The 22934-nt window shown below is 38.7% G+C and overlaps 1 pseudogene; it reads left to right on the top strand.

The window, feature by feature from the left end:
* Positions 1-5427: 5427 nt before the first annotated feature.
* Positions 5428-13517, top strand: LOC105555439 (annotated as a pseudogene).
* Positions 13518-22934: the final 9417 nt, after the last annotated feature.

The raw sequence follows: 22934 nt of genomic DNA on the forward strand, positions 1-22934 counted from the left end.
TATATATCCAGGGGCTGTGCCTGCCTGATGGTGTATAAAGGAGTTGAGCCATTTATTTGAACTAGATTCTCAAGAAGGAATGTTGCTACTGCATTGGGGTGAAAGAGGTCTTCCCACTGAGCTCTGGGTCTCTGCACCCAGGGAATGCCCTTTCTCCCTTAGGAGGTGCATAAAAGAGCTTCCATGTTATACTCTCTATACCTGTCCAATCTGTACATCATCCCTGTGGAGATGATGAAGTGGAGCCAGTCAGGATGTTTTAGTAAATGAGAGGCAGGGTACCAATAGGTAGTATTAGTTTGATATTAATCAGGGATATTGAATGTCATTGGGTAAATTGAGGGTGGACGCCATACCTACATACATTATATTTGCCCAAGGACTGGTTCTACAAGGACAACAGGGGACTCTCAAGGATGGATAATTAAGCGTGTAGATCTCCTTCCAAATGGATTGCTTATAGATGTCTGTGAGGCAGACACATTTAAGTCTTTCTGTTACTTCAATTTGTATAGTTATAGGTGATGGCTTTTCAACATAGTCAGAGGTAAGATTTACTGTCAAATTGGTCTTAGTGGGGACAAATTGGAGCTTAGTTCCTCCACCTGTAGGTGTGGTGGCAAATCTAACAGTTAAAGAGGTTGTTCCTTGAGGTGATAATCCTGGAAAAAATGATGAGTGAGTTTTCTTCCCATTGGGCCCTAGTAGCAAAGAGTATGTGGAGAAGAAGGAAGAAAAAGTTGTTTCTCATTGTGATCCTGCCTTAAACCTAGCAAGAACAGAAAGAAAAGGTCCTTACCAATGGGAGGGACTGTCCAAAATGGTAGAACAAGAAAACGGTAATTAGGGTGAAGAGAAAAATTAGATTTCCTATGCTTACCCACAGCATTATGTGTTTGCATCTGGCTATTGGTTTTTGTAAACCTGTAGTGGAGGCCTTCCACTCATTCATGGGAGGAAAGGGAGCTTTCTGGATGAGCCTAGAAACATTCTGGTCAACAGCCTTTTAATTGGGAGAGGCTGGAGATCCCTGGTAGCTTGACTGCAGTTGGAGTGAGCAGGATCACCTAGTCCTAGGGCCCTGTCACTTAGTCAACCATCGATCCTCCAGGGAGCCTTCTTTCCAAATCTTAAGGAGGACTTGGTCTCCTGGGTTGACCTGTAGAGGAGATTCTCCTTCTTTTATAGAAGTTGATGGTACTTTATCCCCAAAATGTAATATTGCTTTCTGAATCTGATCCAAATTGATAATACCATGTGCTTTGACTTATTTCTCAGTCCAGTAAAATGTCAGTAGTGAGGAGGGGCCTCCTGTAATCCATTTCAAATGGACTGGGCTTTAGGTTGCTCTTTGGGGCAGTGTGAATCCAAAAGAATGCAATAGGAAGTAGCCTTATCCAGGTTTGCTGCGTTTCTTGAAAGAACTTTGCCAAAGTTCTTTTAAGGGTATGATTCATCCTTTCTACCTTTCCTCAGGATTGGGGATGCCAACAGTCGTGTATTTATAATCGATTCCCAGAACTGCCAAAAAGCTTTGAGTGATTTTAGCTATGAAAGAGGGTCTATTGTTGCCCTGGAGTGACTTTGGAAGACTGAATTGTGGAATTATTTCTTTTAGGAGACTTTTGCAAATATCAGTGGCCTTTTCAGACTGGGTCGGATATGCTTTGACCTAGCCAGTAAAAGTGTCCATGAAAATGAGAAGGTATTTCTATTCCAAAAGAGAGGGCATCTGGGTAATATTTATTTGCCATTCTTCCACAGGGTAGGTTCCTGGTGTTGGACTGGCTTGACTAGGGCAAGAGGAACGAGTTGAGTCTGGGGATTGTTTTGAATACATAAGTCACAGGCCATGGTTACTTGACTTACAGTCTTTCTTGGCCCCTTTCCAGAAGAAGTCTTTTGTACTAATTCACAAAAGACATCCCTCCTACGGTGAGTAACTTCACGGAGGTACTAAATAAATTTTCACTGCCAAGTCCCAGGGATAAGGACTTTACCATCCTTAACCAACCACCTGGAACTCCTCTTTTCCTACCCCCACTTCTCAGCATCATCCTGTTCTTTTTGGGAGTATTGAAGTTAGCTGGGAAGTCCCAAAGGGTTGATTATTAGTGCCATGACCTGGTCATCTTTCTATGCTCAAGCTGCTTATTTTGTGGTCCTGTCAGCTAATTTCCTTGGCTAATAAGCAGTCTGTCCCTCCAATGGCCTTTGCAGTGAATGACTTCCACCTGGCCAGGGAATTGTACAGCTTCCGGAAGAGCTAAGACTAGATCCCTATGCTTTATTGGGTAATTTTTAGCTGTTAGCATCTGTCTTTTCTTGCAGATGGCAGTGTGGGTATATAAGATATGAAATCCATACTTTTAGTCAGTAAAAACGTTTAGTTTGTTTTTGCTTTTCTCAGTTGCAAAACCCTAGTTGAAACAAATAATTTGGCCTTTTGAACTGAGGTCAGAGTGGGAAGAGTTTCTGCTTCTATGGGGTCATTAAGGCTTACTACTGAGAAGCCTACTTTTGGACACCTTCTTCCATAAAGCTACTCCCATGAGGAAACCATTCTACTTCTGAATTGTCAAGGGGCTCAACCTGGAGGTCAGGCCTAATGGAATAGGTCTATTCTATTGTCTCAGTACATTGATGGATTAGGCATTCATCTCTGCAACAGAGAGTAAAGTGACAGGGATCAAATTCTGACACTCTGTGAAATGTCCAGAGTGTCTAATAAAAGAGCTCGATGAGTCAATGGTGTTCCTTCCCCACCAGTATAGTCTGGACTTGATTACAACTTCTAGGTACTGACCCAAGGTAAGTTTAGAGGCCTCATTAACCAGGAGGGTAGTAGCTGTCACTGAGCCAACCCTGGGCAATGGAATACTGTTTCAAGCCACTGGCCACTGGTTTGGCCCTAGCTTCTGAGTTAGAACTTCCAAAGCCATCCCCTGTTTTTCATGTATATATAAGGTGAAGGGCTTATCCAGGTTAGGAAGCCCAAGTAATGGGATTTGGCTTAACTCAGTTTTTAAGTCCTCAAAAGCTTGATGACAATTCTTATCTCTTTACAGAGGTACCCTTTCCCCCTGTTCAGCATCTTGTATAGGGGCTTGGCAATTAAGCCATGATTAGGAATCCATATTCAGCAGAAACAGGTCAAATCAATAATATCCTGTAGCTGTTTCCTGGTTTGTGGGGGCAACAATCCATCAATTGACCTTTTCTGATCCATAACCCAAGGCTCAGGCACTGGGAGTGAGAACAAATTCTAGATTTGGGGCCCTTTATAGGGAGATTTGGACCTTAGCCAAGGAAACTTTGTATTCGTGTTCTGCCAGGAAGTTCAGGGTCTTGATGATATTACAGTCAGAATCTTGCTTAGTCAGATTGGCAATCCTCAGGTCATCTACATATTGCAGTATGGCCCCTACTCTGAAATCTAGTTTTGTCAATTTCGCTGCCAAGGCATTCCCAAATAGATGAAGGCATCCCAGAAGCCCTGTGGGAGCACTTTCCAGGTGTGCTGAGTGGTCTCTAAGATATTGGGATCCCTCCATTCAAGGGCAGAAATATATTGGGAATTAAGGTGCAGAGGTATGCAGATGAATATATCTTTAAGGTCCAGCATGATGAAGTATTGTGCATCCCAGGAATCTGGGTGAGCAGTGTATACAAGTTCAGTACCATCAGATAAATGGAAGCCACAGCTGCATTTATAGCTCATAGCTCTTGCACAAACCAATATTCTCCATTTGGCTTTTAGATGGGAAGTATGGGAACGTTACAGTTTCATTGATGGACCTTTATTAATCCATGTTTTAGGAACTTGGTAAGTAATGGCTGAAATCCCTTTAGGGATTCAGGTCTTAGAGGATATTGTCTTTTCCAAGCGTATTTTACTCCTGGTTTTAGCTTTACTTCAATAGGGGAAACTCTGACAGCGCACGCTGGAACTGTAATGTCCCATACTACTGTGTTAACCTGAATTCAAATTTCATCAGGAATAGAGGAAATGTTAATATCTGCTAGCTGTAGTGAGGCTAACAAATTGATCCCTTGTCCTTTGTCTACCGACACCTTGAGGCTATCTTTTCCTGACGAGATAGAAGCCTCCAATGTGCTCAGCAGTTTCCTACCGAACACTAAAGTGGAGCATTCAGGAATATGTAGGGAAGAATGAGTTATAACTTCAGAACCAGCCTCACAGGCAAGAGGACAAGTTTATTGTCTTACCTTAAATCATCCATCTATTCTTACCACCAGACAGTCATGATTGGAGAGGAGGCTTACAGACTTCGGACAGAATAGGCAGCTCCAGTATCAATAAGAAATTCAGTTTTCCTAGGCTCCTCTGGAGTGATGATGATGGAGGTGGGAGCTAGGTGGATTCTTGGGTGCCATTAGTCAGTGGTACAGTCTCCCTCATGGGAGAGATTTCCAAGATGAAGATCCTGTCTGGAAAGTCAGCGGATCTCCCTGCTTTGAGGTGGTCAGGACAATCCCTTTTTCAGTGCCCATCCTTCTGGCAGTGTGTGCATTGGTTAGGTCCCGCATTGGGCAATTGTCTCTTGTCTCTGGTATTCTTTGCCTCTTGGGGTTGCCATGAGGTGAAGGGCTAATTAAGGTAGCCAAAAGCTGTGTTTTCTTGATCAGCCTGATATTTTTTTCCTCTTGCTTTGCCCTGTCCCTGTTGTTGAAAACCTTAAAAGCCTTCTCTACCAATACTGACAGAGGGGTATGGGGCCCTGTCTCTGACTTTTGTAACTTCCTTCTAATATCAGGAGTGAACTGTGTGATAAAATGCAAAGTGCATAGCCAGCAAGGCTATCCCTTCTGGCAACTCTGGATTAACAATAATTAGTATACTTTCTGAAGACTTCTGTAACACAGCTGAGGAGATTCTTCGCCAGTCCAGCCTGAGCTACTTCCCTAACCTTGTCAGAATTCACAGGCTTCTTCATGCATTTTCTCATCCCTTCAGCCACATAGGCAATAAAATGCTCCATCCTACATTTGTCTATTTCATCACTAAGGTCCCACCAGGGGTCCTGCTCAGGGATTGTCTTCCCCAAAGCTTGATAAACAGCATATGAGGCATTGGCCTGTACAAATGAGTCAGCATGTGCCCTTGCCCTTTCACGAATCTGGACCTTTTCATCTGGGGTGGCAAAATTGTCTAAAATCACCATTACGTCCTAACAGGTTAGGGTGAACCTCAGACATAGTTTTATAAATTCCTCCCTGAACTTATTGGGGTCCTCTGAGAACTGGCTAAACTTTTCTTTATATACTCTCAGATCTGCCATGGAGAAGGAGATGGGAACCTGAATTATTCCCCCCACCCATTTGCTATCTCCTTTAGGGGACAGAGGCCCTGGACTAGGGAGTGAGGTAAAAGTAGGTGCCAGCTTAGAATTTAATCAGACCCCCATGGGGATAGTGGATAGGGCTCTGGCCTTAAAACCTCTAGTTCTCTATGGGCCTGATCCAGGTACGGTGGAGATTCAGGGGCCAAAGGAGGCCTTGAACCTGAAAGAAGGGTGGAGGGTTACTGTGTATCAGGCCTGGGGTCAGGAAGATTAGGTGGTGACTGTAATAGTGGATCAATGGGTAGGTCTGGCACTTGCTTCTTAACCCCAGGCAATAAGTTGGGAATGGTAGATGCCATGCATATGTGACATGAGTCCAATAACCCAGTATCTTGATCCAACTTCATAAAAGTTTGCACATAAGAGATTTCTTCCCACCTCTGTGACTGCTTATAAAACAAGTTTAGCTGTAATGTAGCATTATACCTAAGAGACTCATGTAATGTTCATTGCTCCTAATCTCCCAATGGGTTCTGGGGCCAGGTGTTGTTACAAAGGGAGATTACTTTCTTTTTCTTTAGGTCTTCTAGCTTAAATTTCCCCCAGTTGGAGAGAATGTATCCTGGAAGAGAGTCATGGGGAACACTGAGATCATTGCCCATGTCTAATCCTGCCTCTTCTGTTACCTTTGATTAAAGATCCTGGTATAGAGAAAAGCCCCAGGGAATTAGTCTTGATGTAATTTGAGACCCTTTAAGCCCAGTAGTCAGCCCAGGATTCCCTTGGATGGAGGAATCCTTGTTCTCAGGGATCAGAGAGGAAAACAGAAATAACAGACATAGTTGTTTCACACTAGCTGCTAAGGAATGGGTGCCCTACATGTGACTGCAAGGCCAGGAATGCCCATGGTGTGTGTAGTTGAAAGAGTGCACTTGTATTGTACAGGCCACAGGTGTACAGTGCACTTTTGTGTTGAAGATGGGCAGTAGTAGGTGCCAAGATAATTCCTCCACTCTTGAGGAAGAAGGCCCCCATTACTCAAAACTGCTTTTACCTCATTTAGAACACAGGCCAAACAGTCAGGAGGAGGGGTGAAAGCCGAAGGACTGAGCTCAGACAATTATAACTGCTCTACCTTTGCCCAGGCCAGAATGGGCCAAACTTGAAGGAGGAAGTGATGGGGGAAATTAGGGATATCAAAAAGATCATGGAGTGGGAGCTCTTGAATCTCAGAGTAAAATAAAGAGGGAGTGAAATATCGAAAGATCAGTATTTTGGTGAGGAGTTCAATTGGACAAAGTTTTCCCAATCAGAAGCAATGAGAGTGGAGAGTTTCCTATAAAAAAGAAAATGGTTCCAGTGTTCTGCCTGGGAGGTACTCCCCAGGGCAGACAAAAGGGAGAGCACTCGAGTCTCACTGGACAGTGGAGTGAAGGCAAGGAGGAAGTATAGGGAGAAAACCTTTTCTTTCATTTCAGGAAGAAAATAGGAGAATATGAAATTTCTGATAGTTCTCTGCAAATGAGCCAGGTTGAAAGAGGGTGGGTGTGAGAGAGAAAGGAAGGGAAAAAAAAAGACAAGGCAAGGAAAGGAAGCTTGTGAGGCTTCCAGCCACTGCACAGTGCAGAGTCAATGTCGTCACTACTCTTACTAGTCTCCTATCAGGGAAATCCTCAGCATCCTAGACCTTCACAATGTCAGATGAGTCCCTCCCACCTTTGCAAGTCACAAGTCAAGGTGAACTCTTTCCAGCCAGAGGAAGTTAAGGGTACTTTTGGCTGAGATGAATAAGACTGTAGGTGGCTCTCTGAGATAATCAGAGGAATAAAGTCGGAAGATGGGGAAAGAGATGGGGAAGGGAAAAAAGAAAGAAAAAAAAAATGAAGAGAGAAATAAAGAGCCCAGAGAAGCTGGGCATGCAGCAGGACTCATCCCAGCCATTGTTCTTTGGGCTGGTCAAGCCTGACTGCCTACCTCTTCAACCAGTCTAGCAGGTTTCTTGGAAATTACTCAGAATCTGATGTCAGCCAGTCAGAGGGTTCTTAAAACCTAGCACAGAGGGGACTAGGATCCCTTACTCCAGAAATCCCTAAGCCAATCAGGAGGGAAAAGAAAATGAGGAGCAGGGTTCAGAAGGAGAACAAGAGTACCTTGGGCCAAGGGAGAACTCAGTGACTGCAGAGACACTGAAGCAAATATTTCAAGTGGCCGTTTCATCTATCACAGGGTCACATTCTGGAGGTCTTGCTGGCTCTCCGGTGCTTCTCCTCAGGGAAATATCCTCATTTATGGGCTCCAGCAGAGTCACCAAGGCTGTTACTGCATCCCGGACCCCACATTTGTTGGCTCTTGTATAAGTAGAAATTAACACCAGGATAAACAGAATTTTTTCTCAGCCAAGATTTAATAGGTTTGTGACTCAGACATACAAGGAAGCAGCACACAGGAAAGGAATCCTGGTACTAGCTCCCCAAGGGGCTCAGTTCTTGTCATTTTAAGGAAGGTGATGTGGGAAAAGGAATGATGTACAAGCAATATTTGGCTGGGTTTTTGTATACACTTGCACAGTGGGGCATCATGCTCTAACATGTATCACATGACTAGAAAATGGGGGATAAGCCTCACTGTCAGTGGAGATTTTAGTATTTCAGTGAGATTATAATGAGTAAAAAGTCAATGGAAGGTCAGGGCTGGAGTCCATCCTGTCTTCTGGCAGCTGGATATGCTGCCTAAGAAAACAAAAATGGTCCCAGGATTTTGTTGGGAATGCTAGAGTCTTGCTTCAGCAACCTCAGAAGGCATCTGTCCCTCAAAGAGATAAATGATCAGATGCTTTCTTTTATGGTTAGCAATTCAGCCTGGTCAGCTAAGTTAGGAGAGCCCTGCCCTACCTGTTACATGACTTGGGTCAGCTTGTTAAGGAAGGCAAAATGCAGGAGAGGAATATGTCCAGATACCTAAGGCCCATCAGGACCCTGGTAACCGTGTCACTTGTCTGCTGGGACCAAGTCTCTTTTTTACACTGTCTTCCACTGACTTGCATTCCACATACAGTAGTTCTTTCAACAGAGCCAGTAGTCTTTTTCTTCTTGGATACTGCCATCTTCTATCTCCATAATGCTGAAAGTTTGATTACAGTGCCCTTAAAAAAGACTCCCCCTCTCTTCTATCAATAGACAGATAACTTTCCTCCTCAAGTTCTTGCCTTGCCAATGCCTCCCTCTCGTCTTGATTTTCCAGAATTAATTGGCCAACAGGGTCTGCTGCTTCCTCTTTGGGTCCAACTTGGCTGGTTCTGTCCTACTTAGGTGTTTTAGATATGGCTGCTTTTCAGTGGTCAAGCATCTCTGACTTGAAGAAGTACACAGCTGAACAGATGGGTTTAATAAAACTTGAGATTATTTCACTATCCTGAATCTCCAAATCATTTTATATTGTTATTTCTAGGCCTTCCAAATACTACTATGCCTTGCATAAATAAACCAAAACATTTCTTCCATGAGAATGACTGCCTTGTCAAGCTAAGCGTACATTCTGTCAATTGTCCAACTTCATGCCAGTAGAGGGCAGGCAGGACAGATAATATCCGCAGACAATCTCCGATCCTCAGGTTACCTAATACATATGTTTATCCTGTACAGAATAACTCTGGGAATTATTTCAAGATTGTTAATCCTTGGCAAAAGGGTCTATTTGTCTTATCAAGGCATAAATTGATTAGCTGACTAAAAGCTCTGGTACTTTCAGAATTTAGAAATTTTTTTGTATTAAGCTTTCTGGAAAGAATTGTTTTCCCAAACCCATCTGATCCCCAGAATTTAAACCAATAATTTAAAATATTGGGTAAGCATCAGAATCATACCTGCAGCTTATTAAAAATACAGATGCATAATCCTCATTCCAGACTTACTAAAGAGATCACCTGAGTGTTGGGCCTGAGTATACCTGTAAAAGCTGTATACATTGTTTTGATATATAATCGGAATTGAGAATTCCAGATTTCCAACCCTGGGGAAATAAAAGCATTGTTTAACCACTATTGGCTGCTTTGTGTTGTTGGCTTCAAAGAGCTGTTTCGATAAATGTCAGTCTGAGGATCTTAAGATTTATTCAGTGTTTAGTACTGAAAACGATTTGCCTTATTGGTTTGCTTATTTATTTATTTGTTTATTTAATTTATTTCTCTGGTGCTGCTGTTGTTTTCAGTCTTTAAAATGGCCAAGAATTGTTAATTCATGCTGTCATATATACTCCATTTGTTTCTGTTGTGTACATGAAGGCTCCCCTCAGATGGGTAGAATGGATGATAAAGCATATTTAGATAGCATCTCTGGACTCCTTGATATAAACTGTAATTTTGGCTGCATTACTCAATAGGTGGTTGATCACCACACTTACAGGGCTCAACAAAAGCTCAAGGTTTAAGTATAAGGCCTGAAATCTTGGAAGGGAAAGTTGTTCTATTCCGGAAGATTGCACTGGACAGAGTCTCAGTGAAATCCTTTTCAGAGTATCCAAAATGTGGAGACCATGCAACTGTTTTCAAGAATGTAAAGAAACTGACTTATTATAAAAATAATAACTTTATGAAGAAATATAGGCAGCTGTCTGAGAGAATGACGGAAGGTAAATAGCTCTAAGGATGAGGAAACAAATTTATTAAAAGTCTAGGTTCTGGAAGGAGAGGTAGTTAGGAGTTTCCTGCAAAGGCTGTGATTAGCCATTATCAACTACAAATTACTGGGCCAGCTTTGCCAGCAGGCATTTGAAATTGTATTCTATTCAGTAGTGTAAAGATGGTTTAATGTAAGAAAATCAATGCACATAATATACTGTATCAATAGGTAAAGCCAGATTTGTAAGATTTTAATAGTTTGCTAAAAGACAGTTGCTAAAAGTAATTTACTATTTTTAAAAATATAACAAAAATAATAGACTCTTTCACAATATAATAAAGAACAACTAAGATTATGCCAATCAGTGCTGACAAGAGTATGATGAAACAGGCACTTTCATTAATTGTTTGTGTCAAGGTAAACTGGTTCAAGAACTTTGAAAAATAATTGAATCTATATATTTCATGAGACAGATTTTTAAAACTTTGACACATTAATTCAAATTTTGTCATTCTTTCTTTAAAAAAAATCCAAAATGACAATAAAACCTCCAAGCACAGAGATATTAGTTTGAGAATTATTTATTAAAATAAAGAAAATTGAAAGTAACTATGAGAGATATCCAAAATATCTGAGTGTGCATGCCTTACGTTTATACAAAATTTTTGCATGCATATCCTTTACATATCCAGTTATTTATGTGTAAATTATACACATGTACTTGTGTGTTAATATATTACATGATAATATATACTATATAGGCATACACATAAGAGAAATTGAAAACAGATGAATTAAAATGTTATTATCAATAATATTTTTGGTTAGGACATAGTGATTGACCATACCTTCTATTTTTGAAAATGTTGATTTAATATTATCTGTTGCAGCAATTCCATGGTCTTCATTTAAGACTACTATTTTTAATACTTTTTAAAAGTCAAGCTTACTTTAACAAAATTTACACATAGTCAAATACATCCTTTTAAAGAATACAGTTTAATGAGTTTTGACAAATGTATGTAGTTCTCTAACCAGTACCACAATCAAGATAAAGAATATTTCCCTAACCTCAAGAAGTCTCCCTGTTCCTCTTTTCAATCAGTTTCCTGCCCCTCGCCCCACTCCTGGCAATTAGTGACCCGATTTCTCTCCCTATAGTTTTTTCCCTTTAGTTTTTACAAATCTAACAAAAATAATGAAAAGAGTCTTCTCCATATAATAAAGAGCAACTAAGATTATACCAATCAGTGCTGACGAGAACCAGAACTTTTCCTTTTCCAGAGAGTCTTCTACATTGTACCGTTTTTGTATCTGGCTTCTTTCATGTTACATAATGCTTTTGAAGTCTAAACATCCTGTTGAATTGATCGGTAGTTCATTCCTGTTTTATTTATGGGTAGTATTTCTTACATAGACATACAACAATTTATTCGTTCATCAGTTGATGGATATTCTGGTTGTTTGCAGTTTTGGGCTATTATGAATATAACTGCTATAAACAATTGTATACAGTATCTGTGGGAATATATGTTTTAATTCTCTTGTGTAAATACCTAAGAGTGATATTTCTGGCTCATATGGTAAGTGCATGTTTTCTAAAGTGGGCAAACCATTGTGTATCACCACTAGCAGTGAATGAGTATCCTTGTCTTCCACATCCTCACTAGCACTTTATATGTCCATTAAAAGTTTTTTTTTTTTTTTTTTTTTTGTCATTCTAGTAAGTCTGTGTTATGGGCTGAATGGTATCCCTCCAAAACTCATATGTTGAAGTCCTAACACCCAGTACCTCAGAGTGTGATCTTATTTGGTGATAGGGTCTTTACAGAGGTAATCAAGTTAAAATGAAGTTATTAGTGAGAGTCCTAATCCAAAATGACTGGTCTCCTCATAAGAAGAGAAGATTACGGAAGCATGTAGAAGAAATAAGTGAAGCAGAGATGGCTCCTGGGGAGATGTAAGCCACCAGAGAAAAGTACCCAGGAAATGATGAAGGAGGAAGATGAAATGCCAAAACCTAAATCTGTGGTTATGCCACCAGGCACTCCTAAAAGGCACTCACGCCTGTAATCCCAGCACTTTGGGAGGCTACGGTGAGAGGATTGCTTGAGGCCAGGAGTTCAAGAGCAACACCCTGGGCAACATAGCAAGACCCCATCACTTAAAAATAAAAAATGCCAGTGCAGGGCGCATGGTGGTGTGCACCAGTAGACCCAGCTACTCCAAAGGTTGAGTTGGGAAGATCATATGAGCTCAGGAGTTCAAGGTTACGTTAAGCCACTCACACCACAGCAGTCCAGCCTGGGTAACAGAGAGAGGTCTTTTCTCAAAAGAAAATGCAGTTACATTGTGCATGTCGATGCTGGCAAGTCAACCACTGGAAGACAAATGTGTATTTGACTGAAATGGGTGAAAACAGGGCACTTGAAATGTATGAAAAAGAAGTTAAAGAAAAAAAAAACAGAGAAACTTGGTACTTGTCTTGAATCTTAGACACAAGTTAGGAAAATTGAGACAAGGATAAAACAATAGAAGCGGATTTTGCCTATTTTGAAACTGAAAAGAAGTATTTTATAGTTCTAGATGCCTCTGGTCACAGGAGCTTCATCCCAAATACGATTGGTGGTGTCTCTCAAGCTGATTTGGCTGAGCTGGTAATCTCAGCCAGGAGAAGAGAGCTTGAAATTGGATTTGATAAAAGGACAAACAAGAGAACGTGCAATGTTGGCAAAGACAGCAAGTGTGAAACACTTAATTCTGCTTATTAATAAGATGAATGATTCAACAGCAAATTGGAGCAATGAGAGATACGAAGAATATAAAGAAAAACTAGTGCCATTTTGAAAAAAGTTGGCTTCAATTCCAAAAACTTCATTCACTTTATGCCAGCTCAGGACTACCTGCAGAACATTTCAAAGAGCAATTGAATTTCTGCACTTAGTACATTGGATTACCATTTATTCTATATCTAGGTAATTTGTCAGACTTCAATAGATCAGTTGCTATACCAGTCAGGCTGCCAATTTTGGATAAGTACAAGGATGTGGGCACTGTTGTCCTGGGAAAGCTGGAATCAGGCAGTCTGTTTGTAAAGGCCAGCAGCTTGTGATGATGCCAAAAAAGCGCAATGTGGAAGGTCTTGGAACACTTTCCAATGTTATAGAAGCTGATACTGTAGCCCCAGGTGAAAAGCTCAAAATCAGACTGAAAGGAGTTGAAGAAGAGGAAGTTCTTCCAGGATTCATACTTTGTGATGTTAATAATCTTTGTCATTCTGGAGGCACATTTGGTGCTTAGATAGTGATTACAGAGCATAGATCTATCATCTGCCCAGAATTTAATTCAGTGCTGCAAATTCACACCTGTATTGAGGAAGTTAAAATAACAGCCTTAATCAGATTGGTAGATAGAAAGTGAGACTCAACCTTGTTTTGTGAAGCAAGATCAAGTATGCACTGCTCATTTAAGGAGAGCAGGAACCATCTGCCTTAAGATCTTTAAAGACTTCCTCAGATGAGTCACTTTACCTTAACAGATGAGGGCAAGACTTGCGATTGGAAAAGTTCTAGAACTAGTTCCAAAGAATAAATAAGCATTTTCTTGATGATCTTGCATAATACTATGAGAAAAAGTGACTGCAAAAAGCCTATTATCTATCACCTTCTCTAATTTTCTGCCCATTGGTTAACCTCTCCCCATATTCGCAAAGTGAAAATTCACAGCAAAAGTCCACATTATGTCACTTTCTTATATTGAGAGCTCTGCTACGCCACCATTGAATTTTTAAAATATTTTCCCTCTTTTTCATACTCTGCTTCCTTGGATGGATTTGGCAATAGCTTTGTAAGTCATGTGGACATAATTGCCTATAATAATAAAAATCCTATAGCAATTTGTTTTTCATTTTCTCCTTAGGCATACTTAATGTTTTTCCCCCAGGCAGGTCATTCGGAGTGTGCAAGGGTGTGTGCATATGTTAGAAAGACAACTACCATTTTATTAAAGTATTCAAATTGAAAAAAAAGAAGAGAAGGTTGATTAGGACATAAACAGTTACAGAGGGACAACCTTGTGAAGACACAGGGAGGAGATGGCCATCAATAAGCCAAGGGGAGAAACCTCAGAAAGAAGCCAACCATATCAACACGTTGATCTGTTCTTCCAGCCTCCAGAATTGTGAGAAAATAAACTTCTGTTGCCAAACACACCCAGTCTGTGGTACTTTGTTATGGCAGCCCAAATAAACTAAAACAGTGTAAAAAAAGATATTTTATTGAGTTTTATTTAAATATCCTTAATGATTAATAATATTATTTTTGTGTTCATTTTGCCATCTATATCTCTTCTATAGTAAACTGTTCAAATCTTTTGTCCATTTTTTAAATTGACTTTTTCGTCTTCTTATTACTGATTTCTAAGTATTCTTTACGTATTCTGGATACCGGTCCTTTATTAGACATGTGCTTTACAAATATTTACTCCATATTTGTGGCCTGTCTTCTTGTGTCTTTTGAAAGAGAAAGTTTTAAATTTTGATTAAGTTGAATTTATTATTTTTTCATTTATAGTTTATGCTTTTCATTGACGTTTTTATTTTGATTTTTTACAACTTTATTGAGATACAATTGATGCAAAATAAACTGTACACATTTTAATTGTACAATTTGATAATTTGTGACGTGTATACATCTTTGAAAGAATTACCACCGTTAAAATGATAGACATTTCTATCACTCCCTTCAAAATAAAGTTTCCTCTTGTCCTCATGTAAACTATCCCTTCCTTCAACCCACTCCCAGGCAATTAATGAAATTCTTTGTCACTATAAATTAGTTTGAATATTCTAGAATTTATATGAATTAAATCACATAGTACATACTTTTTTTGCATAGCTTCTTTCATTCAGATAAGTGATTCTGAGATTTATCCATGTTGATGTATATATCAATAATTCATTCCTTTTATTCTATTCATTATCATAAATTGTTAATCAATTTACCTTGGCTGACATTTTAGTGCTTGTCATACTTGAAAAATTTACTACACAAAGACAGTGGCTGAAAGGGAATGCAATAGTGACCTCACTTACTGAATTGCCCTACTAGTTTTTCGAACCCTCCACCACAAAACAAAGACAATTGGTTTTGTTAAAATCTCAGTTTGCCCCCATGTCAGACTGTTGACATTATGAATTAAATAAATAATATAAGTATGTTACATCCAACTGTAGCTCTTTATTGAAATTTTTAAAATTAAAATATTATTAAGTGGGCTACAAAATTCTGCTTCTGTTTTAAGCACATAGAGAAGAGAGATTTTACAAGTGACACATTTATATTTTGGGCATTAAAATCATTATGAAAACATTTCAAAGCAATCTATTTTTAAATGTTCTCTCCTTTGTGCAATTTTTTTCCAAATAGTAGCAGCTACTTCTTTGTTTATTGGTAAAATATCTTGAAGTTAAATATTTAGTGTTTGTTTTTCTGAAATTTCTGTCAGCTAGCAGAATATGGGCTTGAATTTGTCATTACAGAAATTAAAAACAAAATGAATGTGTGGCTTTTTGAAAAAGGAAAATGAACAATGCACCTTTATGTTTGCTTGGCAAATCTCTTAAGTACTTGGCACAAAATGACCAGAAAACCTCTTTAGAATATAAAAGATTTTTAAGGTAATTTCTTATTTATTTCATGACACAGTATAGTATGACAACTATAATTTGAGGATCTCTTAATATACATAAAATTAACACCACCAATAACATTCTGTAGCACTTTATGCATGTCTATTTTCAACTTCTGTGCCAAAAGACTAATAATCCAATAAATTAATTTCAAATGTGCTATTGCACCTGTAATGTTACTTAAAACAGTTTTGTAAAGGAAACTTAAACCAGATATATCAAGAGTGATTACATTTATATGGTTTTCCTGTAATGTAATTTTTACTTTGATAATATATCTTCTTCAGTACCTTTAAATAGCTAAGAAAAGGCTGTTTCATTATTAAAACAGAATCCAGAAAATACCATAAGCTGAGATACTATTTTTAATTGTAATTTCAGCCAACACTATAGCAAACCTCCCACATAATACTCATTTTTAAAATTCTTTAACAATGTTTTCTATGAAAATTCCAACACTAATTAAGGAAAAAAATTGACCACATTATTTACTCCTTATTTCAGTCATTTTAAAAAAATCCTGACATGACAGTGAATGATGTGCTTTCTTAATGATACTATATTTTGTCTTCGTTATTAAGTACAAAACCCAGAAGAAGGTTATAAACTTTATCTTCAAATTGGTGTAATTTTGTAAATACACAGTTGGATTTTACATGATTATAAATACTGTTGGGAAAATGTAGAAGTATGTCTTGTATCTTTATAGTATAGATGCTTTAAAAAAAAAAATTCTGACTCATTGTGATGGCTTCATTCTATCAGTCAGTACTTTGAGGCATAATAAGTACCCAATACACATAGAGGTTTATTGTGGTAGTAGATATAATATAAATCCATCTTTTAGGCAGTCTTCTTTAAAAGTTAGATTTTTTTAAGCTAAAGTTTTGTTAGTTTTTATTAGATCATTGTTGGTAATTATGTCTGAAATGAGTGGTGAAGAGCTTATACTAGGAGAGAATTGTCAGTCTTGCCATTAATAGTTGACCACAGATCTAGACCTTCAATAGTGGAGAAAGGTATATTCATTCTCTGGCATCCTATTGAACCAATAAAACAATAGGTATGTTGCTACATAGAGATATGTGTAAAATAAAGTGCTAATTTATAAAATTTTACAGTCACCATAGAAGAAACTACCTAAAAAAAGACAGGAACAGAATATAGAAAAATAAAAAGAGTTCTACAGGGGTGTTCAGATTAAAGATAATTTGCTTTCCTTTAGTAGCCAGAATGTTTATATTGTTTTTATTTTATTGTTTAGAATTATAAGAAAACACATTTGTATCAAATTTATTTCTTTTTATCCCTACAAAAATGTTCGAATTTGTGTGAAAGTTAATTTAGTCTCTATATACAAGTGCTAACTTCCGTACTCTGACAAATATGAATTATATAATTTCTTTCAATTATTACTAATTTGATGGGGAAGATAATTTATCTTGCATTTTTTGCATTTCTGTGAATTTTTGTGAAGTGTTCACAAATTGTCCATTAGATTTCATCATTTATTAATTACTAGGTTATGAGAGGCTTTCTTTGATCACTCTGTACCACATAATTACTTCGTCCTTCATGCCAGTGCCTGCCTTAGCTTTTTATTTTCCACAGTACTTACCTGTCTTATATTATGTGTTTATTTTTTAATGTATTCTTCTATTTTCTTCAGTGCTGTCAACATTGAATAACAGCTGCCATAGATTAGATAGCTGACAAATAACTGTTGAATGAATAATAAATGTCCTTACACATTTTTCCAATAGTGTTGCTATTTTGTGTATTAATCTGAAAGATCTCTTTCTATATTAGAGAGACAACATTTAAGCATATGTTACAAATATATTTTTCAATTTGTAATAGACTTTAATTTTTATTCTTTTATTATTTATTAGTTGTTTGATTAAAAAAGAAGTCTAATACAGTTATCTACTTAAATGCATTATTTTTATGGTTTCTGTATTTGATGTTTTGCCTGGGAATACTTTCCTCCCCCTCCTTCCTCTCTCCCTCCCTCCATTCCTCCCCAGCTTCCTCTCTCCCTTCCTCCCTCCTCTTCCTCCCTCCCTTCCTCCCTCCCCTTCCTCCCTCCCTTCCTCTCCAACTCCCTACCTCCCTCTCTGTTTTGTATTCCCTTCCTATGTGTGTGTGTGTGTGTGCGTGTGTGTGTGTGTGTGGCTGTGTTTCAGCCATGGAACTTAGTGTGGCATAGGTGAAATATAAAGACCTAATTTATGTTCAACATGGAGACTTCACTTTACCAGCATCACTTGCTATTTAATTAGTCTTTGAAATGCTGCCTTTATGGTACACTAAGAAGTCATATAGATTTGGTTCTGTTTCTCTACTCTTCCATGAAGATATCTATTTGTAGCAGCAGTTTCATTCTTGCTTAATGTAGTTTTGCTGTATTTTTTGAATATTTCATGGATAAATTCCCCTGCCATTTTTTCAAAATAATATTTTGAATGTTCTTTTTACTTTTATTATTTCTGATGAGCTTTGGAATCCTTTCTTTTGTGAAAATATACATATTAATGAGAATAAATTTTGTATGCCTGAAATAGAAATTTGAGCATTTGGCAGAGATTGCACTCTGTGCCCTTAAGCTTTTAGACTAGCGACCACCCTCTGTTGCTACCCCTAAGAACCATGTTAGGAATGAATCACTGTAAACTCATTCTCTAATACATGACATAGTCTATGGGTTTTTTTTAGTGCATTTGTTTTTTAAACTGATAAACTTTCAGGATTCAGTGAGAGGTTTTTAAATTGAGATTTTAATATTTTTAGTAGCTGCCTGTTCTTATTTTTTAAATGAAGGATATTGAAAACTCTTTTTCTTTTTGCTCCATTTGAAATAAACTACAGTTGATGGCCGAGCAAAAGGCACAGGTGTGAGGATGGTGTGTGCTTGTGGAAAAGCTTTGGGATGCCTGGTCTTCTGGCTGGGTAAGAAGCACTGGGTGCTTCTTATACCCTCAAAGCAGATCCCTAACTCTGCTCCCAGATGAAGGCTTTCATGCTAAATGCAACAGTCAGGAACGGTTACAAGGGATATAGTACAACCAGACACTAACTTATTACTCTAGACATGCAGAAAAACTAGTCCCAATGTTCTCTGGCAAATTTCATCCACAGTATGTTGTCTTGCTTTCATTTTTAAGGTTTAATGTTAAAACTACAGGAGCACACATTAGAGAGTGTTCTTGCTGAATTAGCTGACCAGGGAAAGGGGATAACAATATGTCCCTGTCTAAGTGGCTTTAAGGTATCTGTATTCAAAGTCTTCAAATCTTTTGACCTTTCAAAAGGACAGCCTTGCCATTGGTCAGTGTATCTTGTCATTTACTATGGCATGGTGGTTTCTTGTGTTTGGATCTCTCTTTGAGACAGAGATTTACAAATACGATTACACAACTTTCAAAATTCTGTCAACAGTTTTGTCTTAGGTTGAACTACTGGCCCCTGAAGCTCTAAGTGACATTCTGAAATTTGTTAATCAAATGAGCCTATGGTTTGTGGCTTTGATTTCTCACACTTGCCAAGTGGACCTAAAGCGCTTTGCCATAAGGGGTTTTTAAAAAGTCTTACAAAGTCATCCTTTTCTGGCTTTCCTTCTATGCAAAAGCCTGAGAGAGAAAGCAATGGCAGTACAAATAAATGAAATTTAATAGATTGTTTTAATTTAAGAGCAACAATTCCTCTGGAAATTAATCATATTGGAGTGAATGTGAGCTAGGAGAGCAGCAGGACTTAACTTCCCAGTCCTGAAAGGATAAAGTTAAAATATGTCTGGAACCAGCAGATGGCGCCAAAAGCAACCTCTAGTTGCTCTCATTGCTCATTAACGTAAGACACTCCCACCAAAGCCATGACAATTTACATTTGTCATGTAAATAACCCAGCGTGATGGCAATGATCCAGAAATTACTAGCCCCTTTTCTAGAGACTTCTGAATGATCAGCTTCTTAATTTGCATGTAATTAAAAGTGAATGTAAATGCTGCTAACCAATAGCTCACAAGTGCTGACTCTGGGTCACTACCTGTGGGTTGACTCTGCTCTGCAAGGAGCAGCTCCTGTTCAATAAAAGTTGCTGTCTAGGCTGGGCATGGTGGCTTACCCCTGTAATGCCAGTACTTTGGGAGGCTGAGGAGCGCAGATCACAAGGTCAAGAGATGAAGACCAGCCTGGTCAACATGGTGAAACCCTGTCTCTACTAAAGATACAAAAAAATTAACTGGGTGTGGTGGAGGGCACCTGTAATCCCAGCTACTTGGGAGGCTGAGGCAGGAGAATCACTTGAACCTGGGAGGCGGAGGTTGCAGTAAGTTGAGATCATGCCATTATGTGCCAGCCTGGGCAACAAGAGTGAAACTTCATCTCAAAAAAAAAAAAAAAACTTAAAAATCATCTGGGCATGGTGGCACGTGCCTGTAATCCCAACCGCTCAGGAGGCTGAGGCAGGAGAATTGCTTGAACCAGGGAGTCGGAGGTTGCAGTGAGCCGAGATCGCACCACTGCACTCCAGCCTGGTGACAGAGCAAGACTATCTCAAAAATAACAACGTTGCTGTCTAACACCACTGGCTGGCTCTTAAATTTTTCCTAGGTGAAGCCAAGAACCCTCATGGGTTAAGCCCCAATTTCAGGGCTTGCTTGTCCACCTGCATCAAATGGACTAGTTTTTAGTAGGCACTCATTTGATTACTTCCAGCTTTGGGAGATCATTTTTCATAACTCCCTCACTGGTTACCATTCCGTCTTTGCAGACATAGTTTGGTCAGCTCAGCAGAGCTAACTTTCTCCCTCAGGGTTTCCTGTGGTAGCCTGCTGGCTGAGCTAACTGTGGTTCATAGGGAACAAAAGACCTAGCTTTGCAGGTGGGGGTTTTAAAGCTTAGGTTCCAAAAAAATTAGGGCAAATGCTTGACTTTGTTTCTCATTGTTTTCTTTCTATCATCCTTGAGGATAATAGATAGATAAACAATTTGATTTAATGTCTTTTCAGTGTACACCTTCCTTTGAACGATTTCTATTATTCTGTCTTAATTTGTGGTTTATTGGAAAGTCTTGGTTCTGTTATGGTGGTCTACATAACCCAGCTCAGATAATAAAACAGAATGGTTTCCTGAATTCAGTGGAAGAACAAATGCTTAAGAGATGTTCAAATATAAAATAATAAAGAAAAAACTATTACTAAATTAAAAAGTCAACATTTAATTTTTAAAAAATCCAACTTTTAACAGCTCAGTCACTAAGTTGATGAATATTAATTGGCTACAAATTATTTTGTGGGTTTGATTTAAAAAAACCAAAGGACAGAAAGAGATATCGAGCAACTTAATTCATCTGTCCATCTTCAGTCAGTTCCACAATTGACTTTCTAGAGTCAGAAGAAATACTTTCTATTATTTATTGCAAATTACCTCAGATACTCCATGAAAGTAGGTGGAATGTAAAATGTTCCACATGCATTGTATTAGGCATTTTATCACTTCATTTAAAACCCAAGTCAGACAGGGCACTTTGGCTCACACCTATAATCCCAGCACTTTGGGAGGCCGAGACAGGTGGATCATGAGGTCAGGAGTTCAAACCAGCCTGGCCACGATGGTAAAACCCTGTCTCTACTAAAAATACAAAAATTAGCCAGGTGTGATGGTGGGTGCCTATAATCCCAGCTACTCGGGATGCTGAGGCAGAGAATTGCTTGAACCTGGGAGGTGGAGGTTGCAGTGAGCTGAGATCGCACCACTCCACTCCAGCCTGGGCGACACAGTGAGACTCCATCTCAAAAAACAAAAACAAACTCAAGTCAGATCAAATAACCCCCATGCTCATACCCTTCAAGGACTTTCCATATTTCTCAGATGGAAAACCAACAGCCTTAGAGTGACAGGTGTGCGCCAGGGCCACCTGACTTGTCTCTTCTCTATCTTAGCTCTCCTATTCCTCTTACACTCCTCTTTGACCACGTTGGTCACCTCAGTCTTCCTGGAACCCACCCAAGCATGCTCCTGCCACACGACCTTTGCACTAACTGTCCCCGTTGTCCAAAGATCTCTTCCTGCAAATGTCCCACGTTGTTTTCTCCCTCTCTTTGTTTGAGTCTTGGATCTACCATCACTTTTTTAGAGAGATGTCCCATAACCATCCTGGAACCATGTAAAATGACACCCCTGGTACCATGTCCCTGCCCCAGACACACACACACCCGTGTTTTGGTTTTTCTTTTCATGATGGCACATACCAAGATTAAGCATGATTTAGTATTTACTTATTTATTTGTTTACTGATGGACTCTTCTACAGGAACATAAATTCAGTGATGGAAGGATTTTGTTTTCTTCCCTGTTGTATCTCCAGTGTCTGAAACAGTATCTAGTATGCTCAGTATTAAATTAATATTTGTTAAAAACTTTGTGAGGTGGAGAAAACTGAATACTATGTGATCTCACTTATGTGAAATCTTAAAAAGTCAAACTCATAGAAACAGATAGTATAACAGTGGTTAGCAGGGATCAGGGGTGAGAGATGTCAGTGGAAGGGTACAGACTTTCAGTCAAAAGTTGAATAAGTTCTGGGGACTGAAAGTATGATATGTTGTCCATAGTTAGCAATACTGTGTCATATACTTGAAAGTTGCTAAGAGAATAAATCTTAAGAGTTTTCACCACATGCACAAAAAAAGATAACTTTGTGAAATAAGGGATGTGTTAACTAACTTCATAGTGGTTTTGGTAATCATTTCACAATGTATATGTATATCAAATCATCACAGAATATACTTTAAACATATATAATTTAATTTCTCTATTATACCTCAGCAAAACTGAAAAAAAATTTTTGCCCTCCAATTATATGCAGTATTAACACAATTCTGGGCCCATAAAAGTACCTTCATTATTATGATGATGATGATGATTATTATTTTTGAGACAGAGTCTCACTCTGTTGCTGTTGCCCAGGCTGGAGTGCAGTGGCATGTTCTGAACTCACTGCAACCTCTGCCTCTCGAGTTCAAGTGATTCGCCTACCTCAGCCTCCTGAGTAACTGGGACTACAGGTGTATACCACCACATCCTACTAATTTTTGTGTTTTTAATAGAGATGGGGTTTCACCATGTTGGCCAGGCTGGTCTCACCCTTCTGACTTCAGGTGATCCACATGCCTCTGCCTCCCGAAGTGCTGGGATTACAAGTGTAAACTACTGTGCCTGGCCCACTTTGTTAATATTAATTGAATAAATAATTAATGAAAAACATTTTCACCAAAAAAAAAAAAAAAAAAACCACTTTAAAAAAAACTCAGATGTCACTATTG

Source organism: Mandrillus leucophaeus, unplaced genomic scaffold, assembly GCF_000951045.1.
Source record: "Mandrillus leucophaeus isolate KB7577 unplaced genomic scaffold, Mleu.le_1.0 Scaffold685, whole genome shotgun sequence".
Classification (NCBI taxonomy): Eukaryota; Metazoa; Chordata; class Mammalia; order Primates; family Cercopithecidae; genus Mandrillus; species Mandrillus leucophaeus.